Source organism: Crocuta crocuta, unplaced genomic scaffold (assembly GCF_008692635.1).
Source record: "Crocuta crocuta isolate KB4526 unplaced genomic scaffold, BGI_CrCroc_1.0 scaffold84, whole genome shotgun sequence".
Lineage (NCBI taxonomy): Eukaryota > Metazoa > Chordata > Mammalia > Carnivora > Hyaenidae > Crocuta > Crocuta crocuta.
Genome location: NW_027530213.1, coordinates 3,359,947 through 3,380,176, shown reverse-complemented (window position 1 = coordinate 3,380,176; position 20,230 = coordinate 3,359,947).

Here is a 20,230-nt window from a genome sequence, read left to right as displayed (position 1 = left end):
GGGAATCTCTCTCCTTTTTTCTCTGACCCTCCTCTGTGCTTGCTCTCTCGCCCTCTCTCTCTCATTCTCTCAAAATAAATAAACTTTAAAAAATCTTTAAAAATATGTATTTTTATATACATTATATGCTATTATATATATCATAAGTATATACTTACAGTATATATAAATGTTATAGTTTATATCATATGATACATATTATATGATATATTCATGTTTATAATGAATTGTAACATTTATATAATTGTGCATATTAAACTGTATATGCTAACGGTAGAATAGTGTATGTATATCATATATAAAATACATACATTTATAATTAAAATTTTTTTTAACATTTATTTATTGTTGAGAGACAGAGAGAGACAGAGTGAGAGTGGGAGAGGGGCAGAAAGAGAGGGAGACAAAGAATCCGAAGCAGGCTCCAGGCTCTGAGCTGTAAGCACAGAGCTGAATGTGGGGCTCGAACTCACTAACTATGAGATCATGACCTGAGCTAAAGTCAGATACTCAACCTACTGAGCCACCCAGGTGTCCCCATACATTTATAATTTAAATATATCCTCATAACTACCCCCCAGATCAAAATATAAAACATTTCCAGCATACCATCAGCTTTCCTTGTGCCCTTCTTCCCACAGAAATAACCACTCTTAGCATTTCCATCATAGTATCCCATTTCTCTCCTTTATTATCTTCTTTTTTTTTCTTTNCCTTTCTTTTCCTTTTTTTTTTTTTTTTTTTTTTTTTTTTTTTTAAGTCGGCTTCATGCTCAGCACGGAGCCCAACTCTGGGCTTGAATTCATGACCCTGAGATCAAGACCTGAACTGAGATCAAGAGTTGGATACTTAATGGACTGAGCTACCCAGGAGCCCCTCCTCTAGCTATTTCTTTTTAAGTTAGATATTCCTATATAATTTTTAGTGAGAGATCACATCATTCATCCCTGACTTTTTGCAGTTGAGTCTGAGTTCATACTTTTACCATTTACTAAGTGCAAGAGCCTCACGACACCTTAACTCTTGCGTTCCTTTCCTGCTCCTTGTGCTAATGCGGTTGTGTATTGTCCTCCTATGGATGGCAGAAGATACCTAAGACAGGATTGTTATGGATTATACAGTCAACAATCCTTTATATTTGCTTTTATTTTGCCTTTTCAGGGATTTCCAGTGCTTCTAGCAGTTCTCTCCTTTGAATGATCACTTCTCTTCAATTTGAAGAAGTTTCTATGGCATTTCAGTGAATCCAGAACTGATGGCAACAAAGTCTCCCCATTTTTGTTTGAAAATAATTTTATGTTGCTTTCATTTCTGAAGGATAGTTTCACTAGGTATAGAAATCGGCTGTCAGGGTTTCTTTCTCCTTCCAGCACTCTGAAGATGTGGCTCCATTATTTTATGGATTCCATAGTTTCATAGAAAAATCAGCTGTCATTCTAATCGCAGGTTCTTAAAGATCTGTTTTTTACTCTAACTGGTGTTTTCTCTTTGTTTTTGGCTTTAGTAATCTGGATATCATGTGACTGAATATTAATTTTTTGGTATTTATTCTGCTTACAGTTTTCCAAGCTTCTTGAACGTATAGATTAATGTTTTCATGCTCCTGCATTATCTCTTCAACTATGGCTTCTGCCCTATTCTCTCTCTCTTTTCCATCTGAGACTCCAGTTGTACATTCATGAGACTGTTTGTCCCACAAATGTCTTTTGTCAAGTACTATTGTTTTTTCTCCCTGAGCTTCAGTTTGGATTTTTTTTTCCCTACTGATCTCACTTTAATTTTATTATTTCTATCTTCTGCTATGCCAGTTTTCTGTTAACTTCTTCCCATAAGTTCTTAATTTCAGTCGTTAAGTTTTTCAGTCCAAGAATGTCCACGTTTCTTTTTATAGATTTCAATCTATAAATGAATTGTGCACTGAAAGTTTCCATTTTTCACCCATTTTATCCATCTTCTCCTCCATTTACTTTTACACAGTATTCATGGTTTAAGTCCTTGTCTGTTAATTACAGTACCCAGAATATTTCTTGGTCTGCATCAGTTGTTTATTTATATTTTTATTGGGTACTAAGTATATGGTCTTGTCTCCTTGAAAATTTATTTTTTACCATATGTCAGACATTGTATATAAAAGGACTGTAAAGTCTCTGAATGATATTATCTTCTCCCATAGAGTACTTCATCTTTCCTGTGTGAAATATAGGCTGAAGAGCTAATCACCTTAATCCAGTTAGGAATTGAGGTGGATTAGGGTTGGGTTGCAGTTTCGCAAGACTCAGTTCACCTCTGGTTCATCCCTGTATCTTGGTAGTCTGAAGCCTGACTTAACGTATTTTATTTTGCCTCTCTCAAATGGAAGTATTAAATTAAACAATCTTGTTTTATATGTTGGGGCCTCTTAGTTGGCACCCAATGAATGCCACCCTCTCTTACATGACTTGTAAATAGTTTGAAGAAGAACAATGAAGACCAAACTATTATATGATAATAATGGAGGCCACATGGGGTGCCTGGGTGGCTTAGTCGGTTAAGCGTCCGACTTTCGCTTAGGTCATGATCTCACGGTTCGTGGGTTCGAGCCCCGCGTCGGGCTCTGTGCTGACTGCCAGCTCAGAGCCTGGAGCCTATTTCAGTCTGTGACTCCCTCTCTCTGACCCTCCCCTGCTCATGCTGTGTGTGTCTCTCTCTCTCCTAGAAATAAATAAAACATTTAAAAAATAATAATAATAATAATGGAGGCCACATTAGCAAACCAAGCTTTTGGCTTATTCTACAAGTTAGCTTGTCAATATTAAATCTCAGATTGGGCAGTCTTTCTTACCTAGTCTCAGGTAGTCCTCCGTGGGATCAAGCCCCCCTCTATGGGGGTACTTTGTAGGCATGAGTACAGCAGAGGACGTTTGGTCCTTATAAGCAATTTCCTCTGAAGAAGAGATAGGGCAGAGCTGGGCCACGCATGCTAGCTCATCTTCTTAAGCTTGTTAATCAAAGTAATGGTTCCACCTCTCTAGCGTTAGGGGAAAATCTATGGAAAACAGAAGTGGGGGAAAAGGTATGGTCCCTTCTAGCAGTATTCCCTGGACTGTGTTCTCTCTGGGGCCACAGCACTGAGGCATAACCATTATCCTTGTTTAAGTCATAGTTCCTTTCATGCATTTACTCCCTATTTAAGAGTTCTAGAATGCCTTGAACTTTGTCATCCAAAGGTTACCTTATTCAGGCCCTCCATACGTTATCTTATAGCAAGGGCAGGTAGGCTACAACCTGCAGGCCCAATCTGGCCTGCTGCCTCTTTTCATAAGTAAAAGTGTTTGTATGTATGTTTGTTTAACACAACCACATCCTCTTGCTGATGTATCTTCTGACTGTTTTCACACTCTGATGTCAGAGTGTCCCAGACACCCTGGGACTGAGCCTGATGGCTCCCAAAGTCATAAATACTCACTATCAGGTCCTCTGCAGACAAATTTGTTGACCCCTATCTTGGACCACAACTGGTTCTATACCAACCTTTTCTCTCTCTCTCTTTTTCCCTCTTTTCCCTCTTTCTTTCTTCCTTCCTTCCTTCCTTCTTTTTTTTAATCAACTTTATTTTCTTTGTTAAGCAATCTCCACACCCAGTTTGAGGCTCAAACTCATGACCCTAAAATCAAGAGTCACATGGTCTATTGACTTAGCAGCCAGGGCACCCACCCTTCTTTCTATCTGAGGTTCAGTTAAAAGAAGAAAGTATAACTGGATAAAATACCAGGTACATTCCTCTCTATTCATAGCAACTGCCAACACTTTAGAGTCTCTGAATATTTCTCAAGGGTGCTTCTTTCTGCCTTTTGATCAATATAGCTTCCAATCAGAAAAGCCAATACACAGTGTTGACCTGGGAATTATAGAGAAACAAGGCACCCATTACCCATATCAGCCTTGCAGCTTTCCTGCAAGACAAAGTCAAGCAAGGTTACCCATCAGTTCCACACAGCAGCTGGTGACCAACTGATCTCTAATGATAAGGGGACCTTGAGTTCATTCTCTCTAAAGCAGGATAGTGTCACCTTTGGACAGGTGGGATAAGTGCGTATCCATACCTTAACATCATAAATATCTCTCCATCAGGATAGATTTAGATCAATTAGACCAGGAACATCTTCTTGGCTATTGGGCAATCACATTGACTCATTCAGCTCATTTATTCTTTTTTTTTTAATGTTTTATTTATTTCTGAGAGAGAGAGAGAGAGACAGTGTGAGCAGGGGAAGGTCAGAGAGAGGGAGACACAGAATATGAAACAGGCTCCAGGCTTTGAGCTGGCTGTCAGCACAGAGCCCAACGCAGGACTCAAACCCATGAACTGTGAGATCATGACCTGAACCGAAGTCGGACGCTTAACCAACTGAGCCACCCAGGTGTCCTTCAGCTCATTTATTCTTGAAACTATAGCCAGATAACACACTAGCAGCAGGAGTTCTGTTGGTTCAAATGTACTATTTCTGCTTCTGGAAAGGTCAGTTGCTGGTGTTAATTGTAGCTTTGGACATGGATTGACTTCCTCAATGGCTGCTTACCCAAGATTTGTACACCTGCATGAAAAGGCAAATGCTAAAAAATAGTCAATGTTTTTACACGTTGGGGGTACCCACATGTTACTTTTAGATTATCCACTGTTGTGCAGACAGGTGGCCAATGTCATCATAAACAAAGCAGTTCCATAGACTTTCAGAGGAGTATGGAGGCAAAAGTGGCACAGACCATGTGTGATGGTGGTGACTGTGACGGTGATACTATGGTGGACTGAATTTTCAGTCAATATGTTCATTGCCTGTCTCCTGGGACTCACCCCCAGGTGAGGAGCCTGAAATTAAGTCCTCCATTAAGAGCAACCTCGGGCTGCACATAGCCCCAGTTCCAGGAAAAGCTCCAGCTGAAGCCACCCTCGGACCACCCTCGGATCAGCCAATCAAAAGAAATGTGTAACCTTCCTGTGGTCTGAGTCAGGGCTGGGAACTGCAGGTAGTTACTCTGTACAAACTAGCCAATCTCTCACTGCTTGCCTAAACCCCACGTAGGTCCTTTGAGCTCACCTCATAATTGGTCATTTTCAGAGGATTCTCAAAGGTCACGACTGGGTCCCTCCAAAAGTAACGGATGCCTTACAGATACTGAATGGTCAAAACTGTTACCATGGGTGTTGTACAATTATGATTGGTGCTTATGTGATGATGCTATACGTACTATGTGTGCACCGTAACATCCCCGTCCCTTACCCCATAAAAACCCTGCTTGCTATTGTTCGGGGCTTCACCTTGCTGCCGCTGTGCCAGTTAACGGGTGAGCCCCTGCTCAAGCTTGTAATAAAGACCCTTATGTACTTGTATCAGTGCCGGCTCCTTGGAGGTCTCTGGGGGCTCATGATTCAGGCATAACACAGGATTTTCGTTCCCCTTGTATATCACACTCGGCCATAAGACTTGCTTCAACCAAAAGAGTGGGTGTCACATAGAAGAAGCATTAAAAGCCATTACGTCTCTTTTCCCTCTATGTAGAGTCAGACATGTCTTAAGAGAAACTCCTTTTTAGCCTAGGTCCTGGAATAAAGACCATGTGGTACAGAGCCCTGGGTGGCAGACGTGCATTATGAAGAAGAGATAGCTGTAGCAAGCCGCTGAGATTTGTTATAACAAAGCTATGTTGTAGCATTGGGATTGTTTGTTAGTTATAACATAACTTAGTGAAGGCCAACTAATATGATGATAACTTGAATTTTGGGTGATTTTTCTGTGATGCTCAGAGTGCTAGAAAGATTACATTCCCCTGACCAAGCATAAGCAGCATGAGGAAGGTTGAGTTCTACATTTTAACTTTTACCTAATCAATCAATAATTAAGATAACATCTGCAGACAATCTATCCTCAAAACTTACCAACATTTCCTAAAATAAACATGAAAGACCATACTAGTAATATTCTTAAATTTCTCCTTGGGTCATTAAGGTAAAAACCATTGATCATGTTGTTTGAAAATAGCACCAGATTTTGCTTTTCATGACTGCTGTGGGTCATCTCAGTTGCTATTACTTACTCAGTTGCTGTTACTTGGGAGTAAAATGAGAAATTTTAAACCTGCAAATATAGTACATCTAAATATACAAAATTTAGATAAGTGTTGTGAATACAAAGGAAATATCAACATATTAATTAAATAAATGCATGTTCCATTTATCATCAATTGCAGCAAAAAATGTACACAGTAACAGGGGTGCCTGGTGGGCTCAGTCGGTAGATCATGTGACCCCCCCCAATCAGGTTGCAAGTTTAAGCCCCGTGTTGTGTGTAGAGATCACTAAAAAATAAAAATAATAAACTTAAAAAATAAACAACCAGAGCTTAAAAAAAAGTATACAGTAACAAAGGTAATGAGACTTCAGCCATAATAAACAGCAGACCAAGGAGCACACAACACAGATATAGAGTGAAAACAGCCAGAGAGAGTACAGATTGGATGATAGCATTTCTGTGACGCAGGATCTACCATGAAAGAGCATTCTTGAAGGCCAAAAAATTTCCCGTGTGCTGCTCTGAGTGCTGATCACACAGGATACAAACATGTGAAAATTCATAAAGCCGGTCACTTAAGACTTGTGCACTGGCCATGTGTCAGTTACTCGTTCTGTTAAAAAAAAAAAAGAAGGTAACCTGTTTTAAGATTCATGAATGAAAACTTGCCAATGTGTGCATGGGGTATTTTACAAGTGTTGATTGTAAAATTCATTACCCCATTAAGAAAACATTTGAAACACACATTTAAGTCCAATGGCCAAGTTGACATCTAATAGTAGAGTCAACAGTTAACGGCACTAACTCGGTAGGACATGAGAAAGCTCCAATTGACAAATAGGATATAACATTTATACTTAAAAAATTTTAAAGCTCTTTTTTTCCCAAAAGGGATGCCATTGTGGAAATAGTAAAATTCAGATTCTTTGATTGAAGATTATGTTCTTCTTCATATTAGGAACTATGATTAGACTATATAGAGTGATTTGCTGTGACGAGGATGTATTAGAAAAGGCTGCTTCAGGGGCGCCTGGGTGGCTCAGTCGGTTAAGCATCAGACTTCGGCTCAGGTCATGATCTCACAGTTTGTGGGTTCGAGCCCCGTGTTGGGCTCTGTGCTGACAGCTAGCTCAGAGCCTGGAGCCTGCTTCAGATTCTGTATCTCCCTCTCTCTGTGACCCTCCCCTGCTCACGCTGTCTCTCTCTCTCTGTCAGAAATAAATAAAACATTAAAAAAAAAAAAAAGGCTGCTTCAGGGGCGCCTGGGTGGCTCAGTCGACTAAGCATCTGAATTTGGCTCAGGTCATGATCTTAGCACTTGTGAATTTGAGCCCTGTGTCATTGGGCTCTGTGCTGACAGCTCAGAGCTTGGAGCCTGCTTCAGATTCTGTGTCTCTCCCTCTCTCTGCCCCTCCCTGCTCACACTCTGTGTGTGTGTCTCTCTCTCTCAAAAATAATAAACATTAAATTTCAAAAAAAAAAAGAAAGAAAGAAAATGCTGTTTTCCACATTAAATCTTTTATGGGGAAATTGTTTACCTAGTTAGTGTTTGAAGCTTACAATGAATAAGATGGTGGTAGCATCTCATGTGAAGACTACAGAGGAAGACAGGTGTCCTGTCCTGAATGTGTTTACAGTGTCATTAGGAGTCACCAAAAAGTAGGATTAAAGTAGATGACAGATAATGTAGATGGTAAACCAAGTGAGTATTAGTGCTAACATATCACAGAAGAAGTGCCAGAGCAGAGATAATTGAAAAAGTTTTCACAGGAGATTTAGGATTTGAACTTAACCTTGACAGATGGATAGAATTTCAAGCGGGCATGGAGTTTTCCAGGCAAGAAAGAGAGCAATGTGAACAAGAAATAAAGATGAGAAACCACCAAGAGCACTTGGCCGTGGTCTAGGGTTTGACAGGCTACGAAGGCTGCATGAGGCAAGAACAAGGGGCGTGCCTGGGAAGGTGGGTGCTGGCTGTGAATGTCAGGCTCATGATTTTGAATTAAGTTTGCAGTGTGGAGTCACCAAAGGTTTCTGAACTGGTGTGTAATATGATAAAAAAAAATTATGTTTTCAGAAGATTATTTGAAGCTACTGTTTGCAGGATTAATTGGGCAGAGAAAACCTTGGGATGCAGGGAGGCCATGCTGGAAGCATGAGGTGGTCAGGAGGGGAGAGCTCAGCCCCATAGTGGCAGTGGTACCAGTGAAGAGACAGGGATAAGAACTGATGGGTCTTCTAGAATGACCCATCTATGGTGCCAAAATGAATGGCACCAGCTGGATGGCTGGTGGAGATGAGGAGAACCAAGTGTGAAGTGAGAGGGGTAGTTTGGTATTATCTAGTCTGTGTGTCAGTGTGATTAGCTGATGGTAGCTGCTTGGGGTGGTGTATGGAGCAGGGCTGGGAGTCTACCTCCAAGTCCTCCAGACAGATGACAGTGGACAATCAGCTACACTATCGACCTTGGATAGCCAAGGGGAGGCCATGAGTGTAAAAAACTGAGTTTTGGCAACACTATGCTTTTATAATACCATTCAGCTCCTGACTCATTTCTTCTTCAGTGAACTCAGCAATTCAACTCAATTCAATTCAATTCAATTCAATTCAATTCAATTCAATTCAATTCAATTCACCTCGATTCATGTAGCACACATTTGAAATGTTGAAGAGTTTTTTGTTTAAATAATCTGATCTTTTGGGCTTCCATGTCACCACCGACTTCTGGTCCTCTTCCCCTGTCTAACACCAGAGGAAGTACCAGTATCCTTTGTCAAGTCCCTTCCCCCACCCTCCCTGGAGCCTCAAATATTGGGATTTCTGAGGACTTATCTTGGGCTCTTTCCTTCCACACCTCTCTTATCTAACTCCATGGCTTCAAAAGCCATCTGAATACCCAGAAATTCAGAAATTTATCTCTACTTTTCTTCTGAGATCATTTGGGTACACACAACTGTCTGTTCAACATCTCCATGTGGATTAAACTCAGGAGGTCAAAACTGAACTCAAAATAATGCCTCACTAACTCTACCTCTTTCAGTATTTCCTGCCTCAGGAAATAGCTCTACTGTGTACCAGGAAGTCACCTTTGACAATTTCTCCTTCACCCCTCCCCCGATTCCCCCTCCACAATGCAATCAATCACCAAGTCCTATGAAAACATAGTACTTCTCATTATATTATATTACTTTGTATTTGTTTCTTGAATCCATCCAATCATCTCCAGTGTCAACACTCGAAGCCAATTGACATGGCTTTTCTGTTTTTTTCCAGTTCAACTACTGTTATTAATGATATCCACCCTTTACTTCTGTTAAAATTTTTTTTAATGTTTTATTTATTTCTGAGAAAGAGAGAGAGAGAGACAGAGCAGGGGAGGGTCAGAGAAAGAGGGAGATACAGAGTCTGAAGCAGACTCCAGGCTCTGAGTGAGCTGTCAGCACAGAGCCTGACGAGGGGCTTGAACCCTCGAACTGTGTGATCATGACCTGAGCCGAAGTCAGATGCTTAACTGACTGGACCACCAAGGCGCCCCTGTTAAAAAATTTTTTTTAATGTTATTTATTTTTGAGAGAGAGACAGACGCCAGCAGGGAGGGGCAGAGAGAGGGGGAGATGCAGAATCCGAAGCAGGCTCCCCTGAGCTGTCAGCACAGAGCCCAATGCGGACTCGAACCCACAAACCGGGAGATCATGACCTGAGCTGAAGTCAGACGCTCAACTGACTGAGCCCCCCAGGCTCCCCACCCTTTTTTTTTTAAAGTGCTTTTGGGGGGCAACTAGGGGCTCAGTGGGCTGAGCATCCACTCTTGCTTTCGGCACAGATCGTGATCTCCTGGTTTGTGAGTTTGGGCCCCAAATCAACAGTGCAGAGCCTGCTTGGGATTCTCTTTCTCTCTCTCTCAAAAACACATAAATAAACATTAAAAAAATAAAAGTACTTTTGGGGGAGCTGTATTGGCAATACAAACACATGATGCAAGACTTGAAGTATTCAACAAATGGAAATGAGGTTAAATCTTCCTTTTATTCCTGTGCTTCCGCAACCCTCTTTGCGGAAGAGCCACCCCACTGGCTTGTCATGCAGTCTTCCAGAGATATTCTATAGAAATAAAAGCATACACATACACATATTCTTTCATTATTTTTTTTGCGGAATTGTAACATACTATACAGATTATTTTTCACTTGCTTATCATTTAGTGTAGCTTGGAAGTCTTTCACTATCAGTTTATCAGTATATGTGAGCCTGCCTTGTTGTAGTTAATGGGTGGCGTTGTTATTTGATGGGTGTACCAACATTTATTTAATCAGAACCCTACTTAGATTTTTCCAAATTTCTGCTGCTATAAACAGTGCAATGACTGTAGTTGGACATAAGACTTTCTACACGTGTGTCACTGTATTTATGGCACTTTGGGCTTTAAAGACATTTTCCAATTTTGGAAAGGACTTCTCTACTCAAAGCTTATTTAAAAACTTGTGCATATTTTCTCCTACTGTTTATTAGATTTTACTTTTCACTAAAATTTGTTCCTTTTAAAGTTGACTTTGGTGTAAAATCAACTTTATTTTTATCCAGATGACTGTTCTGTTTTAGTGACATTATCATGGAAGACTCCACCTTCTTCCCACTGATTTGAAATGTCCTCTTACTGGATATAAGTAAGTCCTAAGTATATAGCCCTGGACTCAGTCTATTCCAGCATTTCCACCTTCTCATGTTCTAATACACTGTTTCACTTACTGTAGCTTTGTAATAGGTTTTTAAAATTATTTATTTAAGTAACCTCTACACCCAACATGGGGCTTGAACTCACGACCCCATGAGCAAGAGTCTCAGGCTCTTCCGACTGAGCCAGCCAGGCGCCCCTTATTTTAGTAAGAATATTTTTATGAAACCAGAAGTGGTTGCTATCAAATGCTTTTTCATTGTCAGTATGAAGCAATCAATTATTTTCTTTTTGAATATTTTAATCTTGTAAATTGTTTTACTAGATTTTCTAATAGAGACACATCTTTTCATTTTCTTTAATGTATTCCACATGTTCATAGCAATTGTCATGTAATGTTTGCCTGGTATTTTACTTAGAATTTGTGCATTGTCAGTTTTTTGTTCGTTTTAAGTAAGCTCTAGGCCCAATGTGGGGCTTGAACACATGACCCTGAGATCGAAAGTTACAATCTCTAATGACTGAGCCAGCCAGGCACCCCGCCTTGTCAGTTTTAAATGATACTACTCAGTAAATTTTGTTTTTGCTATTGTAGTCAGGTTTTTGTTTTAACATTAAGCTATCATCACAAAAACAGTTGGGGACATCTTGTTTGTAATCTAGGACAATTTAGTTAGCATTGGTATTATCTATCTCTTAAAGATTGGGTTGAATTCTACAGTTAAATCCATCTGGCACTTCTTTGTGAGAGGCTTTGTCATTTTAGTTTCCTGTCTCTTCTGGGGTCAACTTTGGTCATTTATATTTTCCATGAAAAGTATCCATTTATTTTTTATTTTTTTAGTTTATTTATTTATTTTGAGAGAAACAGAGACAGCACAAGTGGGGAGGGGCAAAAAGAGAGAGAAAGAGAGAGAGAGAGAGAGAATGAGAGAGAGAGAGAGAAATCCAAGCAGGCTTTGCCCTGCCGGTGCAGAGAGCCTGATGAAAGGCTCGAACCCACAAAGCCTTGAGATTATGACCTGAGCCACCCAGGTACCCTGAAAAGTATCCATTTCCTTCTGGTTTTCTATGCATTTGCACAGAGTTGTGCTATGTATTTCAAGTTATGCTTTTCCTCTGATTGGTGTTTTAGCAGCATCTCAGAAGTTCTGACTTCATTTTTTTTTTTTTATTGTGATTATTTCTCTAGATATTACGCAGTTTCATTGTTGTGTCTCTTATACCCAAGTGTTATTTATGAAAGAATTTTTCAACTGCAAGGAAGTAGAAGTGTTTTGTTTTTTAATGTATTATTTATATCTAGTTATATCACATTATGATTAGAAACTGATATTTTGTGCTATTGTATTTGGGGGAATTATTGGTAATATGGGGAGAAGAATTGAGATTTTTTTTGTGATCTAAGATGTTATCAGTTTTTGTGAATGTTCTGTGAGCACTTAAAAAGCAGCTTGTTGTGAGAATACAGCATATATATCATTGTCATCTACCTCAATAATTATATTATTCAGATCTTTTACATATTTATTAATTTCTATTAATTTGACCTGTCATGGACAGAGAGAGTCTTCTGTTTCATTCCTTATGTTTCTAGTAATTTTTGTTTTGTGGGTGTTGATAATTCCCTTTAAATATTCTTTTTTGTCTCTTTCTTGCCCTGAATTAACCAGTGTGTGATATAAAAATCATGTCAACTGCTATCTTTCTTTAGCACTCACCTCATATCCCTTTATGGATTCTTTGATTTGCGATCATTGTGTGAAACTCTCCAGAGTGTTCTGTCTCACAGAGAGAGAGAGAGAGAGGGAGAGAGAGAACACAGTCTGTCTGCTGGCCTGCAGAATCCTATGTGGCCAGGCTTTTCCTGAGCACCCTGTATGTAGGAGCCCTCCTCAATCCCCACTTCTTTATGAACTTAATTTTTCTCTGTAGGACTCCTTGTCATCTGACACACCATATATTGACTTGTTTCTTTCTATATTATCTGTCTCCTTCTTCTAAAACAAAGCATTTTTAGGGTAAGAGCTTTGTCATTTTGGCTCCTGGGTGGTTTGCCAGCACCCATTACACACCTGGCACACAGTAGGACAATAAATACTAGTGAATGAACAGGTGAACCTTGGTGAGTCACTCTGTCTTAGGTATTTCTCTTGTAGATGGTTTGGCTCAGGGATCCAAACGGAGATGATTTTTTTCTTTAGACATCATATTTTGACCCCCAACTATAAGCAATGTTGAAATTACCATCCTTCCCCTCTATCCCCCTTCCCTTTTCCTCCTTCCATGAGATTCCACTAAATCATAAGGTTTTCTTTTGAAGTTCACCTTTACATCTTTTAAAATGCTGATCGTTTGGGGGGGAGGGGGGAGATGGGCATGGGGGAGGGCACTTGTGGGGATGAGCACTGGGTGTTATATGGAAACCAACTTGACAATAAACTATTTGTAAAAAAATAAAATAAAATAAAATAAAATATACATGAATGAAAAAAAATTAACCTAAAAAAAATAAAATGCTGATCGTTCGTTGGCTTTAAATGATATCTTTTTATTTCTGGTTATAAAAAGGATGGAGAAATGTATTTCCCACCCTCTTTCCACATTGCCCACAGTCTTTCTGAGTTATCTCATTTTTACATTCTCTGGAGTTTTAGTGTTACTATTCTGTTAGCTGAGCACAATCTCCCTGCCTGTCATATAGTTAAGCGGACAAAATGCTCATCATTGCTCTGTATGTGGTCATGCTCTTTTAGCTGGCTAAATTGCATTCTGTAGCAATTTCTTTAAAAAGTGTTCATGGGAACTGTAGTCCTGGTGTGAAATTCTGAGGTTGCATACACTTTCCTGGAGGAGGCCAGGAATGCTCATTGATTGCTGTTGTGGATAAGTCTGGGGTTAGCCTGACTCCTTCCTCCTTCCAGGGAGAATGTCTATCTATACATCTGGTTACCAAAGATAATCCCAGTTCATGCTGTTGCACCAGCATAATGACTAATAACTAATAACCTATTTTCATTCTCCCAGTTGTTCCAGTTAAAACAACAAATTATGTGGTCAACCTATACAACTGGATCCTTTTATAGGACTCCTAAAGAAGTATCACTGAAGAACAGAAACTTTGAGGTATCTTTTCAAAAAAACGTTTTTAATGTGTATTTAATTTTGAGAGAGAAACAGAGCGAGAGCAGGGGAGGGGCAGAGAGAGACACACACACAGAATCTGAAGCAGGCTCCAGGCTCCCAGCTATCAGCATAGAGCCTGACATGGGGCTTGAACTCACAAACTGTGAAGTCATGACCTGAGCCAAAGTCAGATAATTAACCAACTGAGTCACCCAGGCGCCCTGAGATAATATCTTAATGTTTATCCTTTTATGTGAGTGCCCCCCCCCCGAAAGTGTTCTTTCCTTATAATCTACAGATTAAAGTCCTCTTTTATTTTTGGAAAGTTTTCTTGAATTGTGTCTTTAAATATTTTTTCCTATACTCTTTGCTCTCCACCTTGTCTTTGTCGTTGTTGATTTGTTTTGTTTTCTTCTAATGGGATGAAGGTTATGCATGTTGGATCTTATTTGTCTTTCATATATAAGACATATTCCTTCTGGGGCACCTGGGTAGCTCAGTCAGTTGAACATCCAGCTTCAGCTCAGGTCATGATATCGTGGTCTGTGAGTTCGAGCCCCGCATCGGGTTCTGTGCTGACAGCTCAGAGCCTGGAGCCTGGTTCAGATTCTGTGTCTCCCTCTCTCTCTGACCCTCCCCTGTTCACAGACACACTCTCTCTCTCTCAAAAGTAAATAAGCATTAAAAAAATTTTTAAACATATTCTTTCTAATCCATTAAAATATTTATTCATTTTTATTTTTTTCTTACTCTTCTTTTTCCTATGCTTCATTTCCATTCTTACGCTTTCCACAATGTTCCTTCTTCTTTGCATTGCTTTCGGTTTGACCTTCATTTCCAGGATTTTTTTTTCAATTTCTTTTCTAAGCTTTCATTTTGGGGGGTTGTCTGGGCATTTTTCCTGCCCCTTGTATCTCTATTTGCGCTTTTGCACTGTAGGGGAAGCATATTCATTGTGTTCTTATAATTCAGTGTTATCTGTTTGATTTTCATCTACTCTGTCACCGTGTTCATCTTCATCATGACAATATTCTTCTATCTAATGTTCATCATTTGTTATCTTTTTCCTTTTATTGTGTACTTCTGACAACATAATTGTATCTGTTTTATTTTAATTCACTTTGAGATGAAGTAAACTAAATACACTAAGTTTTTTATGGACAAGCACAGGGTCAGGTGGAGGAGGGGCCAAGGTCATGTTTTTGGATATTAGATAGGGTGCCCGGGTGCACTCTTTCCACCTTTATTTCTCCCAATGACTAAAAGTAAGCTCTGCAGTGCTGTTCCTGATGCTGAATCTCTCTGCTCCACATTTTCTCACTAACAAGATGCCTCTCCTGCAAATATGGCTTTTCCATGTGACTTTTATTTAGTACCATATTCCTTGGCTATCAAGGAGCTATGCCCATTTAAACTATTAAGGTCAGAAGAAGAGGCACCTGAGTGGCTCAGTCAGTTGAGACTCCAGCTCATAATTTTGGGTGAAGTCATGATCTCACAGTTGATCTCTGTGCTGACAGCATGGAGCCTGCTTGGAATTCTCTTTCTCCTTCTCTGTCTGCCACTCCCCTGCTTGCACATGCTCTCTCTCAAAATAAACAAAGAAATATTTTTTGTAACTCAGAAAAAGGGGAGTCCGGGTGGCTCAGTCAGTTAAGTGTCTGACTCTTGATAGCAGCTCAGGTCATGATCTCACGGTTCTTGCGTTCGAGCCCACGTCAGTCTCCTCACTGGTTGGTCTGGCAAATTAGATCATACACACACACACACACACACACACACACACACAAACAAATGGAAATACAAGAAATACTACTAGTGATAAAGAGGGACATATAATACTGGAAGGGTAAATTCAACAGGAAGATGGAAGAATCATAAATGTACGTGTATCTAACAGCATATCTTCAAAATATGAAAAACAAAATTTGTCACACATTAAAGAGAAATAAACAAATCCACAATCACTGATCTCAATAACTGATAAAACAAACAAGAACAATTAGTAGGGTCACAGTAGATTTGAACAGCATTAGTAGCCAAATCAACCCAATTGGTATTTATAAATCATTTTACCCCAATGGTGCCCAGTAACACTATTTTCAAGCACACATGAAATGGTTGCCAAAATAAATCATACACTGAGCCATATATTGACATACAAGTCTTTTTAAAAATAAATAAATAGGGGCAACGGGGTGGCTCAGTTGGTTAAGCAACCGACTTCGGCTCAGGTCATGATCTCGCAGTTCGTGGGTTTGAGCCCCGCATTGGGCTCTGTGCTGACAGCTAGCTCAGAGCCTGGAGCCTGTTTCGGATTCTGTGTCTCCCTGTCTCTCTGACCCTCACCTGTTCATGCTGTCTCTCTCTCTCTCTCAGAAATAAATTAAAAAAAAATAAATAAATAACATTTCTTTTGAGAGAGAGAGAAAGCATGTGTGCATGCCCACACACGTGCACATAAGCAGGGGAGGGGCAGAGAGAGACAGAGAGAGAGAATCCCAAGCAGGCTCCATGCTGTCAGCGCAGAGCCTGATGTGGGGCTTGAACCTATGAACCTTGAGATCATGTCCTGAGCTGAAATCAAGAGTCAGATGCTTAATCAACTGAGCCACTCAGGCACCCCAGTGAAACAGAAGTCTTGACAAATCTCAAAATACTGAAGTCACACAAAGAATATTTCCTAACTATAGTGAAATTAAAGTTTAAATCAAAACCAAAAACTAACCAGTAATATCTGAATATTAAGTAACACATTCCTAACTAACCCATGGGTCAAATAAAAGTCAGAATGAAAATTAAACATATTTTAAATTCAAATCGTAATACTTTAAAAAAAGTTTTTATGTATTTATTTTTGAGAAAGAGAGAGAGAGAGAAAGCATGCATGCACACACACGCGGGGGAGGAGCAGAGAGAGAGGGAGACACAGAATCTGAAGCAGGCTCCAGGCTTTGAGCTGTCAGCACAGAGTCTGTCAGGGGGCTCGAACCCACCAATGATGAGATCATGACCTGAGTGGAAGTCAGATGCTTAAGCAACTGAGCCACTCAGGTGTCCCTAACAAAATATGGAGGATGTAGCAAGAGCAATGCTTAAAAGAAAATGTATTGCTTTAATGCATAAACTAGAAGAAACAATGAATGTCACCTATTTAAACTCCATTTGAAAAAGCTAGAAATATGATGAAATTTAACCCAAAGAAAGTAGAAAGAAAGAAAATACTTAGGAGCAGAAATCAGTGAAATAGAAAAATAGGCTGACAATAAATATAATCAACAAGACCAGAAGATGGTCTTTTAAAAAGATTAATAAAAATAATATAATATTTATCAGACTGGTGAATAAAAAGGAAAGAGAACACAAATTATTAATATCAGTCATGAAAACTGAGCTATCACCACAGATCCTACAGATATGAGAGTATAATAGAAGGACATTCAAAACAAAGTTAATTGACAGGTTAGGTGAAATGGAGAAAATTGTTTTAAAAATCCATTTATCAAAATTAATACAAGAAGAAACATAATATCTAGATATTCTCATACCTTTTAAAGAAATGGAATCTCTTATTAAAAAATAGTCTTTCTCTAGGGGCAACTGGGTGGGTCAGATGGTTGAGCACCTGACTCTTGATCTCAGCTCAGGTCTTGATCTCAGGGTGGTGAGGTCAAGTTTCATGTTGGGCTCCAAGCTGGGTGTGAAGTTTGCTTTAAAAAAAAAAAAAGTCCCTCTATAAAAACTTCAAGCTCAGGTGACTTCACTGGTAAATTCTTCCTAAAATTTAAGGAAGAAATGATACTAATCTTATATTACTTTTTCACAGAAATGAGAAAAAGGAGATATTTGTTAACTCATTTTTTGAGGCAGTATAACATTATAAAGAAAGTTGCAGACCAATATCTCTGATGAATGCAAAGATCTTAAACAAAATATTAGCAAATTAAATCCAACAATTTAGGTTAGCACATCATTATCAAGCACATTTAACATTTGAAAAGGTATTATTAACTAAAAAAAGAAAAACCAAAGAATCATCTCAATAGATGCAGAAAAGTCCTTCAGTGAAATTCAATACCCGTCAATCACAAAAACACTCAGTAAAGTTGGAAGAGAAGGATATTTCTTGATTTGGTAAGAGTATCTACAAAGGCCGAAGGCTAATATACAAAATTCTGAATTGTGAGGTAGCAAATGCTTTTCTCTCTGGGTTCAGGGAAGAAAAAAACGTTTGCTCTCACCATTTATATTCAACATAATACTGGTGGTTCAAATCAATACAAGAGTAGAAGTAAGGGACAAAAAAAGCATATAGTTTGAAAAGGAAGGAGTGTCTGGGTGGCTCAGTCAATTAAGCGTCCAACTTTTTTTTTTAATTGATTTAATGTTTTTTTTTTTTTTTTTTCCAAATTTCTGAGAAAGACAGCATGTGCAGGGGAGGGTCAGAGAGAGAGGGAGATACAGAATCCGAAGCAGGCTCCAGGCTCTGAGGTAGCTGTCAGCACAGAGCCCTACACGGGGGTCGGAATCCACGAACTGAGAGATCATGACCTGAGCCGAGGTCAGACGTGTAACCAACTGAGCCACCCAGGCGCCCCAAGCTTCCAACTCTTAATTTCGGCATAGGTGGTGATCTCAAGGTTTGTGAGATTGAGCCCCGTGCTGTTAGCACAGAGGCTGCTTGGGATTCTCTCTCTCTCTCTGCCCCTCCGTTGCTCATTCTCTCTCTCTCTCTCTGCAAGTAAAGATATAAACTTAAAAAAAAGAAAATGAAGAAGTCAAAGTGTTATTCACAGATGATTGTGTACATAGAAAACACAATCTATTAGAACTAATCAGTGAATTCAGCAAAGCTGTGGAATATACAAACTACAAAAATCAATTGTTTCTATATATTAGCCACAAGAAAACTGGAGAATGAAATGTAAGAAGNGTAGCCAACTTAGGGGACAGCAGATGATTTTAGGAAGGCAGAGGGGCCTTTGGAAGACTAGACGGGATGTATGAGAGTTTGGGACAGAGAGTGTCTGGGTGCGGTGCCGACTTCTTGTCTCATGTCTCCAGCAGTGAGAGTCCATCTTCCCTGTGGAAGACACTCCCGGGAGGGGATGGATGACCACCGAGTTCCTTCTGGAGAAGATGTCTTCAGGCAGATGAGGAAGATCACAGAGATTGTCTGCCCTGCATCTGCTGTTTTCCAGAGCCTTCAGCTCAAAGCAATCAGTGTACCAAAGGGGCACGTGTTGGGGTGGCTTATCCTGAAGTTCTTCATGAGAAATAGTCTCTATACAAACTCTTTATCCCTGCAGTTCTCATCTCCACTGTCTACCAGATATTCCAGAATGAATCATTAAAAGACCCCCCCGAGGGGTGGGGTGAGAAGTCAAAAGTACTGTATGGAGAGAAATGCTCAGACTATGGACCTGGGATTCCCCAAGACAAGGTTCATCTGCCCCCGCTGCTTTCTACCCCAGAATTTACCATGTTGTAGTTTTTCTGGTGCATTGCTGGTCTTCCCCACTGGGGTCTGACTCTTTCAGATTTGGAGCCCAATCTAGTTTGTGTTCGTACCTCCAGGATGATCAGGGTGTCTGACACAGTGCAGACATTCAAAGAGTGTGGAGTCAAGGAACAGTTATTCACTTCACAGCAGGCAACTTATAACTCAATTTGTAAAAAATGGCAGCTATGCATGAATGCGTCATCTAAGAGAGCAATTTCGGATGAGGGTTAGTTCTGGTTTGACAAGTTGAGACCTCAGGTTTTTCGTTTTTGTGTTTTTTTCCCCATTTGCTTATGTTTAACCACCTGCTGTCTGGATTTCCTTCTTGACAAAAACTTCTAATGTACAAAGTCATGAATGGTGCGTGCGCTTGCATCGACACTCCGGGGCAGAGGATTCTAGTCCCTTTGCAGATCCAGGGATCAGAAACTAGGCTGTACTCTAATATAATGTCAAGGGTATTACGGAACAATTAACTCTCCGGCTGGCTTTAATGTATCGTGGGGTTTTTCAGGCTTAAAAATCTGCAAACTGTTGGAGCTGACATTCCTTTCATACTTTTCTCCCTTATAGAGAGACGCGTCTGTTTTGTGTTGTTGGAGCGAGTGACTATCAGGGAACTCCGATCAATAGCTTGGAAAGAGCTGCAGGTACAGCAAATGTCACGTGAAAAATTGAAATCAAGTCCTAGAAAGCAGATGAGAAATGAGCACCTGGGTGGCTCCGTCAGTGAAGCATCCGACTTAGGCTCAGGTCACCGCCTCACGGTGCATGAGTTTGGGCCCTGCGTCGGGCTCTGTGCTGACAGCTCACAGCTGGGAGCCTGTTTCCGATTCTGTGTCTTTGTCTCTCTCTCTGCCCCTCCCCCTGCTTGCTCTCTGT